Genomic DNA, 20,716 nt, shown 5'->3' with positions numbered 1-20,716 from the left:
GGTTTTCAATTTTTCTTTTGCTAAAATACTTCACTTGATTAAAGTGTGCCTTGGTATGCAGGTAGAAGTTCTTTCTGCAAAAGGGGGGTGACTTGACTGATGTCTCTCACATCTCAAGGGAGTAACACAAGGAGACATGTAGCAAGCACACTATTTTTTTGGGGGGGTCTCTCATAGACAGAAAAAAATAAAAAGCTCTAAGTACCTTCCTTGAGAAAAAAAAATCTGAGAATAATAAAAAAGAGCAAGACAGTTTCTTAGCTGCTGCGGTGGCCAATCTCACCTCCTTCTTTACATTTTCCTCCTGACTAGTTTATAATTCACTGCTTTATTTTCATTTAACAAGGGTTCCTTGCCTCAGGTGACTAAGTCTGTACTTGCAATGGGGACCCTCAAGGACTAATTCACGGCTGCGAATTCACTAGAAAGCTGGGCAGCCAATGTGATGCTCAGCAGTGAGCAAACTGGATACCTGTAACAAACAAGCTCTAACTGGAGCTAACAATTTTTATTTTCTAGAAAGAAAATTCAGATGACAAGGGCGATTCCATTTGTAACTCACTAGAACCAGATCTTCCTTCTAGAATAGTGTTTGCCCTATGCATTAGAAATACAGTAATCTCTTCCTCTATTCCCTTCTCTTTATAGACATAGCAGTTGTCAGTAATAAGGATATAGTTTAGACATGAAATGTCAAGATTCTTAATCTTACTCTCCATTTTCTATAGTTATTGTGCATTTGTTTTATATTCAGTGCTTGTGAATATTCATGATAAGTAAGAATACTCACTGCTTATATATTCACACAGAATCACTTCTAGGCAGAGATTAATTCTTATTGACTTTCATTTAAGTTTTGAGCCCTTAAATTACACAAAAATTAATTTCATTAATTTAACTAAATGGTGTGGGAAGAAAATAGTATGTAATTGGATTAGTTCTCGGTTTTAGAAAATTCTGATAAATCCATAGACTTTTCTCCTTCTTTTTGAAAGATCTGTAGGTTTACTTCATATTCAAGGTGGACCGAAGGGAATTAAAGATTTCAGTTCTATTGGTTTACATACATGTGCAGCAAGTATACCTCTTTTGGGCATGGAAGGATACTTTTGCTAAGAAATTGGTGAGTCTTTGTTAAGTGCTGAATAGATCTGATGGATTCAAAGATATAGTCTGCTAAATTTTATTAATTTAAAAAAGGGAAAAAGGAGATGATGCTGACAGCCAGGATTTCTAACATTAAATCTGAAGTGAGCATGACAATCCAAAAGACCTGGAACTCCATTTTCCTAGACAAAATAAGTCTGCACAGTGCTGCTACAGATACAGTATCAGAAGCGTAAAGCCTGGATTTGACTCAGAAGTCACTGAAAATATCATTCTGTGTAAAACAGAGAAGATGAGTTAACAGCTGGGGACTACCATATGTGAAACCTTGTGCCATTACCAACTCTTATGCAGCTATCTCAGAGGGCCATGCTGTAGGAGAGCTGTGGTATCAATATGAGCTGCTGTGCCTATGCCCAAATTTAACTCACTCCAAGAGGGAGTGGGGAGCTTAGTCAACTAATTCTTAATGCAGCCATTAAGACCCTCTCTTTGCAGAATTAGGCAGTCTTTAGTAAGCAGTTGGATAATTTGAAGCAAATCCTTTATATGCCACCACAGCAGGACTATCAAGGACAGAGAAGTAGACTAAACATGCAAATTTCTAATGGATTTCTCTGTGTGTTCAAGCTTTGAGGGACCTATATGAATGATACCACTTGTGTAAAGTATAATAAAAGTATGATTATGATTGTCGATATTAATAAGATTTATACTGCTTTTTATGTGCAAAATTCTGGCTCAACTCTAGGCAGCACTTCAGGAGAGTTTAAGTCAGGGCAAAGGCCGTAGCAAGGACCACAGTCGAGTGGCTAACATTACATCCACCTACCCTGATGCTTGATGACAAGGCAGTAATATATGTGTATAATATTCTGCAACTTTGTTTATGTGCTGCCACATTAATGCAGTGACTGTTAATAAAATAGTATTTCAACTAACATTATACATCAGATAAAATGCATATTTATTGGTTTTAAACTTAAAAATAAAAAATAATGTGTGCTTATAAAAATGGCATTTTGCATTTTAGATATGTTTTTGAAATATTTACACATGTATTTACATATATAAATTTTCAGCTCATTCAAATGCACTGTCCCTTATGACACACTAATGTATTTTCTCTTGTGCTCTAATAACACTGCTAAGTTAACACAGCAGCCTGTGTACTGTGGAAATTAGAACACTTTTGCAGTATGTTAGAAACTAAAGTGGCTTCCTGCTGTGGACAGAGGCAAAATCCCTGTGCTCAGTATTCAGATTTTTCCATAAGGTACCTCCAGGTTATTTAGTAGTTCTCTACAGTTCATTTCCTTCACTTATTCATGCAGCAGGAGATTTGCCTCTCAATTCCTGTCAGTAGAAACAGAAAATACGATTAAATAAATATTTACATTTAATATTTTTGGGGATTATACATTTGCTTTTTGTTGCCCATTAAATGTTTATATCCTCAGTTTTATACTGAATGGCAGATTTCCAGTTTCCCAAGAAGTGTCTTCATTTTAGTTATAATTTATTTGGCAGCTAATACATATGATGTAGGTCATAGCATGTAATTTTTTATTATATCCCTGTAAGTATGTTTATTTCTTACTGCTTTTTATGTGGCTCTGACAGTTTGGATCAATGAATTCTAGTTTACATGTAACGCAATCATGTTCATTTAAAACCTGTCAGAAAAAGAAACAAATGCTAATAAGTATCACATACCGTATCCTCGCCATATAAAAGGTAAAAAAGAATAGCTTCTCAAACCAACATTTAGTTAAAATTTTAGGCAAAGCAATGGCCCCTGTGTCCTCCTATTGTTCTTTAATGATGAAGAGAACATCCAGTTTTTTGGATACAGAAAAGAAATAATAGGCACAATTTAGGCTGGGCATTTAAATGTGTTCCCTAGGAGAATATTCCTTCAGTATCTCTCTCTATTGGATCGGAACCTGAAAGCAGTGAGAAAAATCTGCTTCTCTGGCCTCACTGAAGTCGACCCTCTATTTCAACAGGTTTTCACAGCAACATGAAGCCACGTAAAAGTGTTGGAGTGACAATGGTGTAACCTGGTTAAATCCAGAGAGTGAAAAGAGCTGCATGCTCTCACCAGCTGAGACTATTACTCATTTTTTCTTTGACAATCCTCCCATCAAATGGGATTACAGCTCTGTATGGTTCATTTGTGTCTTAGTGGTTACCTTGAATGGTTAAAACAGGGGTGAAATTGGCTGTCATCTTTAGAAACTGCCAGTTGATGTATTTGAGCCTTTTAAGTAGGACTCACCATTGTTTATGGTTTTATTGACAACAAAACCCCAGTGTAAAATTTGGCTTTAGTTGAAAAGCATTGAATCTGTAGAGTCAGGTTTGATACATGGCTGCAGGAATTAGAGCTAGAGAAGACAATTTAAACCTTTTAAGATATGTAGCTTGGTCGCAATGAAGGACCTTAAAATACACTGGGACACACAGCCTCAAAATATGTCTGAGATCAAAATATATACATTTTCAGAAACAGTGTTACTAACATTGATTTTTGTTTCCTAAAATGGGGAAGACTAGGTAGATATTGCTCGTTCATTCATTTGCTGAATAAGTGTGTTAATGGGACCGTACTTAGCACTTTTTGAATAATTTCTTATTATGGATTTGGAAGTGCTCAAGTGCTTTTGACAGATAATTGTGTTTTAAAGTTTAAATACTTTTATGATGAATTTTTGAAGCAGGTGGTGGTTTGATTAAAATTTTAAGAGCCCTGATTATGCAAAGAATGTGAAAAATATTGCATACATTTGTCAGATATTTCTCAATAAAATTTAAACACTATTTTCTTTGTGAAGAATGTGTTGGGACTTGGAGAGTAACTTCCATTTTCTTTTTTGCTGTTTGGATGTGTTTACATGACTTAAAACTATTTATGACTAATATCTAAAATTCATTTTTGTCTGAATGAAGAGTTTTGGAAAGCTTGAGGAAGTTTTTTTGTTTGGTTGGTGTTGTGGGATTTTTTTTTTTTTTTTTGCAGTGTTCTCTATTTTTGTTGTTGTTGGGTATTTTTAGTAACATGAATTCTTTAATTATCCAGATTCTCTATATCTGAAGTGAGCTTAATGTTATTCAGACAGTATAGCATAGCAAGAATCTCATATACTCAAATATCAGCAAACCTGATTAACCTGTAAATTATCATACATTTAAATATCCCAGTGGAAAGATATAGTGAAAGAAATGCACCCTATCCAGCTGCTTTGTATGGAGTATTGAGCAGTCAACATTACCAAGTCCAAACAACATTGAGGCACTACGTAAAGAGTTTGAAAGCAAGTTGTTGATTTGTTGACTGGCTGTGATTAACACACTAACCAGACTTTATACTGCTAAGTTTGTTCTCTCTGTTCTTGGGAGGTTTGGCTTGCCATAAACCATCTAGAGACAATGGTTACATGAAATGATCAAGGACCAGAGGTGGGAGACCAACAGTGGGATTCATCTGCATATTTGAGCCATCTAAGAGTTCAATGACCAGTCAGAGCTCGTATTTTGTATATTGCTTTACAGTAAATGAAACAAAAAAGCCACCTTAAAAATGCAGTTCCTCCCATTCCTTTATTGTTAAAATAGATATACAGAATAAATTGTCATCTGGAGCTAATAACTCTAGAGGCTACCCCTGCAGTGACTACCTTTTAACAGCGTGAGAACCCAAGTTTCTTTACACAGTGAAGGAGGAGACTCCCAGAGAGGGATTACATGGCTGAGAGATCAAAAATTGTCTTGATGTAGAAATTTCCTTGAATTAACCAGATTGTTCTAGAGCCAGAAAAATCCCTAGAGTGGTTAGGATAAAGATCACACTACACAATGATGTTGCCAGCTCTCAGTGATGCCCTCATGTCACTAGGATACCAACTACAGGGCAAAATGCTGACCCTTTTCCTAAACACATTTATCTCTATATTATGAATCTCCTCAGGCTTCTTGTGCTCCACAAGTGCAATGGAGAAAATACACAAGTCATGAAGCCAGTCACACATTCATGGAGCTGTCTCAAACAGCAAACTAATTTGCTCTATAAAGGTTGCTAAGAGACTGGTTTCATAGCTACATACTTAGAGTACTCAGGCCTGAATGAATGAAATTCAGGTTCTAGTACAGTCTGAGCTGAAATACTAGATGATAAATTGTTCTGACTCAGAACTCCAAAAAGTGAGTTTCTGAAGCTGAATCTCCAACACCCCTGGAAGTGCACTGACACGATGCACAGTGCTGAATGAAATAACTACTATAAAATTTACATTTCCAGTCTATATTGGTTATGCATTTTTTGCTGTTCATCTTGATGTATCCACTCTGAGCACATGATTCAAGCTGCTGGATACATTAAACTGATCCAAGAAACAGCTACACTGAGTTGTATATCCTTATTTGTGTATAGGATGAGTTACCTCCCTCCTGGCAAATATCATGCATCAAGGTGACAGATATCCCGTAATATACGTTACTTGGAAGGCAATTCAGTGCCAAGAGAAGAGTTGGAGGAAAGGGCCAGATAATTTGTTGCTGGGGATACAAGAAAGGAAAGAACATAAAATAAAACAAAACCTACAAATCCAGCTGTTCTGACAATGGCTACACTCCTAATCTAAGACAACTGGCAAAGCACTGAGATAAAATTGCCAAAGATCAGAGAAATCCCAAAAGGTGGACAAAAAAAGATGACTAGCACGGTATCGGCCACATTACAAACCAGAATAAACAGCAAGTGCTAAATAGGAGGTGAAAGTGTGGCTGCAAAGACGTACAAGCAGTTCCCATGGGTGACAAAATATCCCAGATAACAGTGCTAAAAAAAGCTTAAGACAAAAAATCATTTTATTTTCTGCCTTTATTACCCAGTCTTATATCATGACAGCTTTTTTTCACCCATAAATGTCTTTGGCTGTTATGTTTTCTGTAGAATATGAAGCGTTAAACCTCTCAGTGAAATATTTCCCATTGCAGTACAAAATACATTCATATTTATGAAATCCCATTAATACAGATATATTCTTCACACATGTTTAACATACCCACAGAAAAGCAGATTGAAAGGAGTCTAAGCTGCAAAATATTCTACCCAGATACTATAAAATGTAGGAAACAGTTTTGGTCCAGCAACCAGAGATTGGCATACTCATGTTTTTCATTACGAGGACCTTAATTATAAAATTGAATGCTATTTTTTTCTAACATATTTCTGACTTATCTAGGACTGAAGATCATAGAGTCATAGATTGGTTTCAGACAGAAGGGACCTTTGAAGATCATCTAGTCCAACTGCTCTCTTGTGGGCAGGGACATCTTTCACTAGGTCAGGTTGCTCCAAGTCCTGTCCAATGTGACCTTGAATGCTTCCAATGATGGGACATCAACAACTTCTCTGTGCAACCTGTTCCAGTGTCTCACCACCCTCATAGTAAAGAATTTCTTCCTTATGTCCAGTCTGAATCCACCCTCTTTTAGTTTCAAACCATTACTCCTTGTCCTATTGCTACAGGCCCTGCTAAAAAGTTTGTTCTCATCTTTCTTACAAGCCCCCTTTAAGTATTGAAAGGCTTCAATAAGGTATCCCTGGAGCCTTCTCTTCTCCAGGCTGAATAACCCCATCTCTCTCAGCCTTTCTTCATAGGAGAGGTGTTCCAGCCCTCTGATCATTTCTGTGGACACGCTCTAAGAGCTCCATGTCTTTCTTCTGCTGGGGCCCCCAGAGTTGGATGCACTGCTCCAGGTGGGATCCCACAAGAGCAGAGCAGATGGGGAGACACAACTTCATCACCCTGCTGGCCATGCTTCTTTTGATGTAGCCCAGGATATGGTTGGCTTTCTGGTCTGCAAGGGCACATTGCCAGCTCATGTCCAATTTTTCATCCACTAGTATCCCCAAGTCCTTCTCCACAGGGCTGCTCTCAATCCATTCATCCCCCAGTCTGTATTGATACTGGGGATTGCCCCGACCCAGGCGCTGGACCTTGAACCTGGCCTTGTTGAACTTCATGAAGTTCACACAGGCCCACTTCTCCAGCTTGTCAAGGTCCCTCTGGATGGCATCCCTTCCCTCAAGCCTATCAACTGCACCACTCAGCTTGATGTCATGTGCAAAATTGCTGAGGGTGCACTCAATCCCACTGTCTGTGTAGTTGCTGAAGATATTAAATAGTACTGGTCCCAGTATGCACCCTTGAGGGACATCACTTTTTACTAGTTTCCACTTGGACTGTGGAATGAAGATGACTTGCTGCATTCTTATAATAGCCAGCTAATCAATTTTTTTTTTTTTATTGGATAACAGATGTGTCAATGCTTTATTTACTGGATGCTGCTCAAAGCCCGTTTTCCAAACAGAATTGTTCATTGCTAGAGCTATATGAAAGACTGTCATTAGAATATTATTTTCTTGAGAAATGCTATACCAAATAAGCTTTTTCATTTGTAGAGCTTTTATTGATGGGATTGAGTCAATTTCAATGTGGGGTTTTTTTCAGTTCACTGACAAAATCACAAACAGCATAGAAAAGACTAGTTTATTGGTTTTCAAGATCAGTTAACTCAATTTGTCAATTTAGAGATCCCTCATACTTAGTAGGAAGCCACTTAAAGACAGTCACAAGAAAGAGTGGAGGAAAAAGGTCGGAATTAAACTCCTGGTCTTCTCTGTGGTGCCAAAACCTCTTCCAGAGAATCCTTTCCAAAGGTGGATGGCTTATGAAGCAGGTTGCATTTCAAAAGGCAAGATAACAGTCCATGAGTCTTGCTACAATACTCTAATGATTAGGAAGAAACAGTTTGAACTCCTTCCTCTGCCTGAATTAAGTAAATACTGTATTTCTTACTATCAGACTGCTCACATCCCTCCCACAATTGCACCTGTTGCCCATATGTAGCAATAACTGTCTACAGCTGTGGGGCTGCAGAAGAAAGAGGGATATATAAATCATAATCTAAATTGTTTTGATGCACATACTGGGACAGACATGCCAGCACCTCTGCAAATAGAGTATGTTGTCTCTGAGGCACAGAGGTGGCTCTCTGGAATTGCCTGACTTCATTGAAAGTGTGCAAACTGTCACTCTCTTAATACCAAACTCATTGCCCAGCTGGAGCCAATGTTATCAGGAACAACAACAAATTTCTCAATGACACAAAGTGCATTATTGTCTAGTCTGAAGTCTTTTCACTAGACATACAGGCAATAAAGCTAGTAAATCTTCAGTCATATAGGTTGTCTTTGAGTTCAAAGATGACACAGACATTTCTACAGGGTGATTCTTCCCTTCCTAAAATACTTGATATTAGATGACTTACCTTTCAGGGGTGCCTACGCTTGAGATGAGAAATTGTATTTAACACTGTGAAAGAGTAAAGCATTTTCCCCTTACCCTTTTTGTCAAAAACAACTGAAGCAAATGTATGTTTAAAACTCTATTTCAGTAAAGAAAACCCATGCAACAAAACAAGAGGCAGACACATGGCATGGGAAAAATGAGAACAAAAGCCTCTTTCGTCCAAATGATTACTGTTTGATGTTAGAAGAAATAAAAAGACAGTCGTGTAATGTGAAATGCCAGACAAACTTAATAATAGGCAGTGGCATAATCCTGGAATTCTGTGTTTGCAGTTTGATCAGCAGATGGTGGTGATATAATTTTCAATGACACAGAAAAGAGACCAAAACTTCACCAACTATGAATTTACAAACTGCAGACTTCAGTACATGTTCAGGTGCATTTTTTCATCCATCAAAAAGTGGAGTAGCAATATTTCTGAAATATGTGTTAGAAGATTTTAGTGGAAGGCTGCTGAATATTTCATTTTCAATCATCTGAAATAGTAAAGTTACAAAAGAATGCCTTTAAGCTCAAAAATGTAGTTTTACAAGCAGAACAGCCCATTTTGGGGAATGACCAATGGTTTTCTTCCATTTTCGTGTTTCCAAGAGGACACTTTTAGCAGCTGGCTTTGCAGTTTTTATTTTTTAGTGTTCTATAAGAACCTGCTTGCTGAATAATGCTGCCAGTTACTGGTCACATCATTTGAAGAGCATATATTTTATTGCTGAGTGGCAGAATAAGTTTTCTGAAAAAAATGCTGGCTGCAGACATCTTTACTGTTACTTTGGAAGCAACTATAGAAGGTCAGGTATGCAATGAACTAATTTCAAAGCTGTATAGGACTGAACAAAGTTGGCTAATTGTGATATCTGGGAAGGGCTGTTATCATGGCATTCAGGCCTGAATATAACCCAAATACACTTTCATTTATCTAAGTTTCAGACACTACTAAGGGAAGAGGTCTTAACAGCCTTACTTTGGAGATGCCTCTTGCCACTGACCACAGAGGAGAATCTAGGTGCTTGGCTTTGAATAGAAAATTCTAGAAACTTCTAGGAAAATGAAACCAGCTGAGATTAATCTCACCTTAGGTACAGAAATCTTCAAAGACATAATCATTTTGTCTTGGATTCAAAAGTACATTGTTCTGACCAATGTGACGCCTAACTATTAAGTCCTTTTTCTTGGTGGAGAACTCATGACACTTAGTGCAAGCGCAGATGTTGACAAAGTATCACGCTTAGAAAGGCTGCGAACTTCCAAGAAATCAGATGCACATGTCACAAAGAGAATGGTAGGATTTTATGTCTGTTCTATCTCATTCAGGCACAATGCTGAGGCTGTTAACTTTTTACAGCAAGTGACTCAGAGATTCTCAGCCATGGTCTCTTGAGGTCCATTGACTCCCAGCTCTTTCAGAGAAAGGTCCTGACAAATGGGAATTCTGGGGTTGTGAAAGCCACATCCTAAGGTAGACTTTAAAACCTGTCCTCACTGAAATTCAAATGAGTTTGTTGCCCAAATACTTTTGTGAGCCTGAATGTTGACAAAGCCCAATAGTTACATTGACTTTTCTTTTGCAACTCTAGGTGTTGCCATTAGCAAAGAATCAGACTCTTTTTTTTTTTGTAAATCCACAATTCTAAGGCTTGATCCTCCACTAAGTACCATATCAGTGAGCTCAGCAGTTTAATTATGTCATCTGCAAGAAATCCTATTCATTTTATTGGTTTCATACGGATTTTTTTTCATATTCTTTACACATGATTTATTAGAAGAAAAGGTAAGCAAGGACTTCTTAATTTACCTTCTCTGTGACATTCATTACCCTGTATGGTTCTGTAGTGTCCTTTCTTAATCATCTCAAAACGAAGCAGTCTTTCCATGCTGTCAAGAACTTCATCAGGCTTCTTTGGATCCCTTCCATTTCTGCTATATATTTCTGAGGTGAGATAACGGAGAATGAACGGTGTTACGTAAGGCCAAGCCAGGAAAGTATGTGATGATATTATTGTAGTTTCAAGTTTGTTTTCTAGACCTTCTTTAAATGCCTTTATGTTTTGTTTGTTTAATTACAGCTACACAATGAATTATCTGTAAAGACTTCAAGGACTTTTTTCTGTAATGATTGGAGGTGCACTCTAACTAGGTTCCAGTGTATGCTTGTTACTATATTAAAGTTTCTTACCTTCCTCTCCACAGTTGAATGTTCATCTGCTGTTATGCCACACTTGCCTTAAGTGTATCTAAAAACTATATTTTAGTTCAACCATAAATTAATAGAGTTAATATAAGTATAGAAAAACATATCATCTGCAGAAAAGAACCATGGATAAACAGATGAGGGCAGCATTAGAGGTCAGCTCCCTCCACCAAACAGCATCAACTAGACCTATATCATCACTGACAAATGTTTTTCTAAATGTTCTTTAAAACTCCAATTAAGAATGCTGCAACAGTTTTGCACAGGCTTTCCCAGTGTTTAAACTAAGGAAATAATAATGAATAACTTTAGTTATTATTAATATTAATTATTATTAATTAACTTTGTTAATAACTAAGACACAAGCTGAAGCTCACTGGTATTTCCTTCAATGTAGTGAATATGTAGCTCCATTGCTCTTTATAATAAACACTCATTAAGTGCTTGAGGACTGTATTCCTTCAGTCTTTTCTTTCTCTTGAACAAGACAACTGTATTCTTTCAACCTTTCATCGCAGAAAAACATAGTAGTTGATCACAGTGGTCCTGGTGATCTTGAAAATATTAATCAGTAAATTTATTAGATGTCTCTGAAAGATCTCACACACCTATCTGATCTTCATTGACTCAGAAATTTTCTGAGCTGTTGAAAATGTTCCTGCTTCATGCATAACACTGACAACTTATAGCCACACCACTTTAAAACAAATATACCTACAAACGTCTATGCCATAAGCAAGTAGAGAATAAGGTTTTTAAATGCATGTCATACTTGGGATATAGGAAATGCATAGCATACTTGCTCCTATATTGGATTCCCAAACTTAAGTTTCCTGATCCTGTGTTTTCACTCCTTAATACAGAATGTCAGATTTTGAGGGAGAAATTGCATTGCCTTAAAATTTAGGAACCTTCAAAACTGAGGGAATACCTGCAAATTCTGAACTTATTCTGAGGAACCCACAAACACAAGGGTCTAAAAAAGCAATTGTTTTATTATTGCTTTTCTCAACTTTCTGTATTCCATAAAGTCAAGAAAATTTCCTTGGTTTTGGACCAAGTGAATGTTCTTGCTGCTTTGAGAACTCAGTTGTGCAGCTGAATACTGAAAAAACAAACAATAGCTGATAGGATGAGAAAGTATCTCCAAATCATTGCCTTCAGGATTTCATTGTAGGGAAAAGAAAGGTTTCCTAAATTTCTAAGAAAGTTAGGGAAAGCAGTTTGATATAAACGTACATACGTGGGACAATCACAATGGTAGTCTGAAAGACATGGTAGTCTGAAAGACATAGTAGTCTTGAAATACCCTTTAGCCTTTCAAGACCCTCAGTGCTTCTGCTGATTCAGGATGATAAGTCCATACTTATTTGCAGTTACATAAGAAAATGCACAATGATTCCCAGCAGCTCAATTCCTAATCTAAACTTTATCCTTTTTTTATTTCTCATAATTACAGGAAAAGGTAAATATTCACACATGACATAGGATAGGAAATAGGACATGACATAGGACTTTTATTAGTTTTATTCAGGCTGATGATATTAGCTAAAATATTTTCTTATACATAAGGAAAAACTTCGAGCTTCAGAAAAGATAGATTCTACAGTGGTTTTAATGTTTTTAATGGGTACATCATCTCAGTGTAGGGACTATCTTGCTTTGCCTGTTCTTATTCATTTAAAAGTACAAAAAGGCAAAAAAGATCTCTATTTTCATTAGTAGAAATTTAATATTCAGTAGGCTGGAATAAAACCCAACATCTTTCTATTTAATCTTAGACTATTCTTTGGCAGAGAACGGAGCTTTAACTAAATCTGTGAATGAAGGGAAACTAAGGCTGCTTTCAGATGACTGCACAAAAGAAATCATGTAAGCCACGCCATGAGGAGGAGATGTACAAAATGATGTATTACTGCAGGAAATATCACTGTGTCTACCAGACAGAGAAAGACCTCGAATTGTATAAGCTCTGTAATGGGAAACACAGTAAGGAGAGAAGAGAAATTAACAACTTCCCATTTGTTGTTATTGTCCTTTCCGCTCATTGTAAAAAGATGGCTGATACTGTAAAGTAAGTTTACAGTAGCGTAGAGATTAAATATATGAACAGAGGCCATAAGCAAATGGGGCCAATGTCTCCATTTGTACTCAAGGAAGAACCCCAGAAAAAAGACCCATGTCGCAGTTCTCTCTGATGCTCACATGCTTCAGTCCAGCATGAGGATTTAGTATGTTGAGCTCATCCCTAATTCAGACTGTGCCAGGGACAGTCTGTGAGCTCAGCATGTGCCCAGTTTCCTGAGATAGAAACCAAGCCCTTGATTTCTTCTACACTATTCATAAACTATCTGAGCAAGCAGAAAAGTTTATCCTAAGGATATGGAGCTCTTGCCACACCTCTGCTCCAGAAGGCAGGAGGTGCTGAAGCAAGGGATCCATTTTAGTACAGTTTTGAAGAAAGGAATGAGCAAATCCTACACTGTTTCCTTCTCCTGACATATACTGGGAGGAAGATTTCCCACAACAGGAACCTCCTGTCAATAATGTTTATACTGATTCTTCTTCTTCTTCACATTAAAGCCTTATCTAAGGGCTCCACCTGAGATGGGGACCCCTGTGTAGAAACTGTACAAATAGAAGAAATGAACAAAGCTCTCCTGCTGATAGAGACAGCAGCACAAGATCACAACTTCTGCATGGCATGAAATACACATTGATCTGGGGTCATGATAATCTCAGGGTTAGCTGTCACCTTTTATACCCCCTGAAAATCCACTCTTGCAAAGGAAGAATCACTTCCCCAAGCATCCTAGAACAGATTTTACAAAAGTAGTACCACGACATTGACTTTACAGATAGGAAACTGGAACAGAGGAAGATTTATTAATTTTCCTAAGGCTGCAGAACAAGTGCACGGTAAAGCAAAAGAATTCCTGAAGTGAATTTACAACAGTAAATAAAATAGGACTAAGCTTATTCTCTGGCCCTGTGGTAGGAAGCACAGCAAAGTTTAATGGTGGCTGAACTCTTTTCTCCCAGACAACAAGGCAGTTTCAGCTGGAGCTGAAGGTGCACATTCAAAGGACAAAACTCAACAGGCAATCTGCAATAAAATAAATTATTTTTAGATATTATGATTAAAACTATTCCCATAAGGAACAGGGGGCCAGAGATGTAGCAAAATGCCCATCCATGGAGATTTTCTAAACTAGACTGGACTTGTCTGTCTATTCCTTGGGACTTGATGTGTATCTCAAACTTTTCATTTATTCAATGTTTCACACTAATATTTGGCTGTAGTTCTCCAGTGTCTTGCTGCTTGTAGGGTTGTTTGAATATGTATAAAAGTACCATTTTAATTCTGCTATGCGAAGTGGAAGCAGCAACACACACAACTTTGCTACTGTCATTCCTTGTTTATAGCAGGGATGGCCAACAAACAACTCAAAGATGTATCCATCCCACAAGACAATTTTGCCTGGTCCCTTGAAATGCAAGGCAGTCAGAAGATGAACCCAACTCATGGTACAGTTTATATGTCATACAGTTGAGGATGCAATAGATCAGGTATGGAAGTCAGGTGAGCTGTGCATCCCATAATATGATTGTGTTGACCTGTCCTTCAAGCATGTTATTAGGAAAAATAAGACCCTTCAAATCCTAAACATATCCTGTGCATTTTATATCCAGTAGCATGTTATACTGCTAGACTAGGAAAATTTAATTTGAATCTTAACTCTCATTTAGTCAAATTTCTTGTCTGAGGAACGTAACAAAACGTGGAAGGGGTACTGGCACATTACAAAACCCACAGTAGTGCCATAAAGTTGTAGCTGACAAAACATGAAGCTAATGAATTGATTAATGCTGTTATCAGAGTGGGCTTACCCTTAGAAAATTCAACAGATCAGGGCACTAATTTTATGTCTTCTCTGCTAAATGAAGTGTGCAAGCTTTTAAAAATTCCCCCTTCACACAGAGTTTCGTATCAGCCAGAAACAGATGGGCTTGTAGAATACTTTAATCAAACACTTAAGCAGATGCTAAGAAAATTCATCAGCAGTGAACCAAAACATTGGGATAAATTGTTACCTTTTGTTTAGTTTGTCTATGGGGAGGTCTCTTAATCATCAATTGCATGCTCCCCATACCTTTCCAAAAATGCTCAGACACTCTGAAGTTGTGTTGTTTGCAAATTATCCAACATTGGCAGCATCTAATTTTCATCCAGATAACTTCCTTTATAATTATGTTGTTCAGATATGTAAATCAAGGCCCTGATCCTGCAGATAGATCCACACAACTGGAAGGATATATGTACGTGAATGACAGCAATAGTCAGAATTCAAAATAGGCATCTTTATGAAATTTTGAAGGCCGGAGACTGATGAAGCTGAACAATTCTCAATACAATAGCAGTGACACTGAGGCAAAGGTACTTATTAGTCTCTTTTATGTTTCTCTCAATGGACAATCCACTTCTTGCGATAATTTAGAGTAGTGTTAGGACAGGGGATAGATGGATTTGCACATGCGGTAGTATCATGTGAGTTCATTTCCCAAATCTGAAATTTTTTCAGCAGATCTGGACTAGGTTATCCATGGCCAACTCAACAGACAACAAGACATTTTAATGTTCAAGGTTGCTGCTTTAGGTAGGCATGTGGGCCTGAACTGACCTCATAGCAACACACTCAGACTGCATATGGTCCTGGAAACATAAAGTCTCATGACGCAATATGTTTGGTGGCTCTGGTTCTTTCTTACACTGCTGGGTATCTGGAATGTCAATCCATTGAGCTATAATATTAAGCAGAGAAGTAGTGCTACTGTGTTGTGATGGCCAACAAAAGACATGTGAAATATAAATAAATCTTTCTAATTCAGCTGTTTCATTTTCAGTAATGCAGTATATCCTACTACCCAGGAGGCTACCCAGCCACTGTGAGAAAGTTTAGCTGATGATTAAGATGTCTGTAGAAATACCAATGAAACAGTGTCAAGCAAAACCGTGTGTATATACACATACATATGGTCTTTAGGATCCCCAGTTCTGTTGAAAATTGTGGGAATGGAAAAAAGTGTAAAATTTGGCTCTGTGAATGCTCTAAGTATATATTAACTTAGATTAATGCAATGTATAGTTCAAATCATTCTTTGCATACAAAATGTTGTTGGTAAAGCTCTTAAAAAATGTTGGTCAAAATCAAAATATCATAAGGAAGAAGAAAAGTGGTTCTATATTCCTCTAAGACAAACCTTTCAATTTCCGTTCTCTACCCAAAGAAAAAACCTGAGAACTTTTTTCTTTTACAAACTTCATATTTTTTAGAATTTATATCCAGTTGTTTGGTTCCAAAATGTCGTATAGAAATCAGAAGAATCAAAAAGTTCCTTTCTGATCTATTGTAGTGAAATGTTGCAAGAGGACAGGGAAGAATTAATTATTTTAATTTTGGAAAGCAAATTGAGGAAAAGAAAGAGGAAGAAGTGGCCATTCAGCAAATATTCATGAATGATTCATGAATACTTCAGGTTATCATGAAATTGTGGGTTTTGGCACTGGGCTAAAAATAAATGGAAACTAAAAGCAAAGCACATGTCATGTAAGGAGAGAGTCATCAGGCTAACAAATCTGAAGCCAAGTTTTGAAAGGAAATTTGTCTCCCTTCAAGACACAGTGGTAACAAAAGAATGAAAAAAGGGATAATTAAATTTTAGATACCTTTCAGAAAATTTAAAATCCATCATCTTTCAGATTCAAATAGTTTCTTCCCTTCCTATTTTTGTAATTTTGTGAAAGAAGTATGCTGTATTGAGAATATCTATTTTGTCTCTTTCCTTTTCGTGTATGTTTCTCTTCTTGATGTTTTCCTTTCCTCATTATTTTAAAATGCAAGGCTTCTGAGAATTCTGAAGTTAAGTATTTGAACTCACTTTACAAGATCACAGAGTTTCTTCTTTTTTCATCCTTTCCTTGTTTCATTCTATTATTTAATGTTATCAGGTTGAATGGAATTTTTTAAATAGCTAAGAAGAAAAAGCGAATGGGGAAAAATAGATACAATTTCAAAACCTTGTACGTAACAGGATTGTGGCTACCTTAAAAAAGTTGCATAATAACATGTCTGTTCATCTGTGATAAATATTATCTTTGCTTCTTACTAAGGAATCAAGTCACTCTCAGAGGACTTTTGAGCAGCTCTACTTCCTGCTGTGAAGAGCTTAGTGCAGCTCTTAGCGGTGCGGCCCAGAGTGAAGCTCTTTGCAACTCACTGTTGCCTTAAGCTGAGTAATATTCTGTTTTGAGCAGCAGCTCCACAGCCTTATTCAGTACTCCTCCTCTCTAAGCAAGGAAAAGTCAGCAGAACGATACTAAAGTCAGCCATTTCCCTGGAGGCAATGTGCAAATAGATGTTGAAAGCCATTATGCAAAGCCTTGGGATTGTCTGTTGTGCAACATCTAGGGGAACTGTCTCGGAAAATGGCTGTCTTCAGTCTGTCCCATCTTGCAACTGCATGATTTGGAAAAATTTAAAGACAAGACAGGAGAAAATTATCTTTCAGCAGCCAAATTTAGTCCTTTAAACTATCGGCAAATCACTTGTCAAGATACTTGTGCTCTTGTTAGAAGTTATTCAGTGATATGATGTTGGGGCAAAAAGATTTAATTATGAAGGTGTCTCAAGAAATATTTGCTGTGACCAAAACAGTAATATTCTGCTAATCAGCCCTAAAATGCAGAGCTGGAAGCAATTCTTTGCCTACATCAGCTGAACTAAATGTTGACCACACATAGGAACAGTGACCTCACCGTCTTTCTGCCATCAGAATTATTTGTTTGCTTGGCTGTGGGTGTTAGCCTTTTCTGCATTTTATGCAAAAATATGTTTGCATGAAAGTATTACACATTGCGTATAAAGAACTCTGTCTACCAATATTAAACTGGCAAAAGACTAAAAGCATAGGAGACATCCTTTTATAACAGTGCTCAGTCCAATACAGGGAATGAGAAACAAGACCTAACCTGCAACCCAGCACTTCCTGACAGCTTCACAAACTCTCCATCATCCAGGGCTAACCCAGCTATTTCCACAGGGCACAAATTAGGGCACAGAAGGATAGCAGGCAGACTCATCCATCCATCCCTGTCTCATTGCATTCTTATGTCATGATCGGATCATGAGGAAAGCAGAGGGAGTTCTTCATACATCTGCATTGCTTTTAGGTTGGGATTATATTCTGTGTTATATTATCAGGAGGAGATCAGAAATGTTCCCTGACTGTATGTGAGCTGGAGTTGGAAACCAGACACATTCCATCCAGAAGTTATTCGTACTCATGAGCAGAGTAGATAACCATCAATCAGTACAATCTACGTCAGGGTCAGGATAGCTTCTCTACTGCCCGTCATTGTCACACAGATGATTTTCTAAATTAAGTTCTAAATACTGTTGTTCAAAGACATTTTTTCTTTCTTTGCAGGTAATTCTCTGGCCAATGTTATGCAGTAGGTCAGACGATGCACAATGACAAGAGGTCCTTCTACGAACCTGTTCAGTTCGTCCAGGAAAAGGCAGTCATCAGATGTACTGAAAAGGTTGGATTCTGAGATAAGTAAAGCCACACATTTCTTTTTTAAATTTTCATCCTGCTTATCCTCTTTCCTCCTTTTATGGGCCAATGCTGCATTCAGCACAGCTGGGTTTATTACTCCTTCTCCATGTTATATACTTGTTTACCTAAGAGGTTATTGCCTTCATGCCAAATTATCCGGTTGGACTTCTCAGGCAGACAACTCTCACAATGATTAAGTTTCAAAATGCACAACTCAGCAAGCAAAGGACAAAACCAGAAAGAAAGCCCTAAGTACTTGACTCCTTGCTTTAATTGCACGTCTCAGGCTTTTATTTTAAATGCCCAGAGAAGTCATCTTTATTATACTGTTTAGCTTAAGTGTTGCTCCCAGATTAATATCTAATTTAAAAGCAGCTATCGTTTTCCCTTGTAGAAATTATTTTTCATCGTAACAGCCTTCAAAGTAGCTAAAAATATCCTTGCTATACAGAGCAATAAAAGTTTGCAGATATGAATACCATTATAGTTTATAGTGATTAAAACATGCAATAGGACTTGGTATTTGGTCTTTAGAGACTTTTGCTGTAATTTGAAAGAGACAGACCTAAGAGCAAATAATGATATTTATGTCCCCTTCACCTCAGGGCTTCAAAGTGTGATGGGGATAGCTAATATCTTTTTAAAAAGAGACTTAGAAGATATCAGATATTAAGTTTGCTGTTATCCTCTTATTTACCTCTAGTGTCTGTTTCATTAACTATTCTGACTGACACACCACCAAAGAAGGGGTTAAGATAGTGGATGATGACACGTTTTTAAGAGAAGAGAAAATGTGAGGGCATCTGTCCTTCACAGGTTGGGGTTTTTGTTTGGTTTTGTTTGGTTTGTTTTTTTTTTCCCTGCAGCAGCATATATAGAAAAAGATTAAATGTGCAGGCTAAATGAGAAAGAGTCCAGCATGCACCAGCCTCCTATAAATCACATTTCTTGGGGTTTTTTTGTTCTGTTTTTGTTTGTTTGGTTTGTTTTGTTTTTAAAGGAAAAAAACTATATGCATACCTCAAAGAAGAATCCAAAGGATCTGTGTCAGGTTATGTTCTCAGGAGAGGCCTGAAGCATGCCCATCAATCTGTATCTATGCCAGGCAGTAATCAGCTGTAAAATACACTACATAGGGAAGATTTTTCCCACACTAAGCCATTCTTAAACACTTATGCAGAAACCTAACAAAAAGCTAACACAGCTTTCTTCCACAAAAGTTTTGAAATAGAAAGTGATTTCATTATTCATCTATGCAGTTTTTAGTTTGTACTGAGATGGACTAGAAAATTAAAAGGTGATTATCCTAGAGTTCTTGCTTAATGCCTTTCAGATTTGTCATTTGACTGTGATTGCGGGAATTTGTTTATGTCTTGCTTAATAGATCCAATTTGAACATATATTTGGTACTCCGTGAAACAAACCATAACTAATTTCAAGCATAAGGGTTCAGTTGTATTGCCAGGTAGATGTACCTGAACATATCTGGCTATTCCAGGCTTTTGTCTGTCCTTTTCCATAGTGTTAGTGATAAGTGGATAGGGGCTTTACAGGGATGAAAAAAAAAATACAAAAAGAAAACCTTTCATAGCTGCATAGTGACCACAAGAAACAGCTACTTGCACTGTGGGTTACACACCATGAATCAAATTCACTTGAAGTCGGTGGGAGTTTTTCAGCCACTGCCAGACAGCGTTGGCATGGGCCCAAAAGCACACAGTTGTGGTATTTAAAAATACTTTAAACAAGTAGAGTATTATGGCAAGAGCTTTTCTAGGCTCAGACTGACCAACTCAAGCAGTAATAAGGGAGTCAGTTGTTTCCCCCATCCAAATACACATGCTAAGGAAAAACAGAAAGACACACGACACAGAAATGGGAAAGTAGGAAATTATTAGGGTCTCTTTGTAGGGTCTCATGGAGAACTCCAATCAGCAGTAACACCTACTTGTGACTCTCCCACCTATTTTTATCATTACATAAAAATGATACCAACTTTTAAATGTAATGTTAAAATATAAGTTAAAGAGTTATTGACCACTTAAATATAAATAGGTTAAAACAAAGGGAATGACTTTAAATGGGGATTTTTTTCAACAAAGCTAACATGATTTTGAAATAATTTTCAATAATGCTGAATTTCTTTAAAAAGTATATCACCATGAAATATTTCAATGGCAATGAAATTGCTTTTTCCAAAAGACAGTTGTGCACCTAAAGGAAAGTGAACAAGAGTTTACCATCCTAAAGACGGATATATCTTTGGGCAAGTAAGAGAATCTAGGGCATTACACTCCATTTCTTCCAAATACTGTGCTCTTGGAAATTTGTTAATGTATTCCTCAACTTTATTTCTCTTACCCTACTCTTCCTCTGAAGGTTTTCTCAAATGTTATAAAATCACATTGACAGTAACGTTTCA

Source organism: Ciconia boyciana, chromosome 5 (genome assembly GCF_034638445.1).
Source record: "Ciconia boyciana chromosome 5, ASM3463844v1, whole genome shotgun sequence".
In the NCBI taxonomy this organism is placed as follows: domain Eukaryota; kingdom Metazoa; phylum Chordata; class Aves; order Ciconiiformes; family Ciconiidae; genus Ciconia; species Ciconia boyciana.
This window is presented reverse-complemented; position numbering follows the sequence as displayed.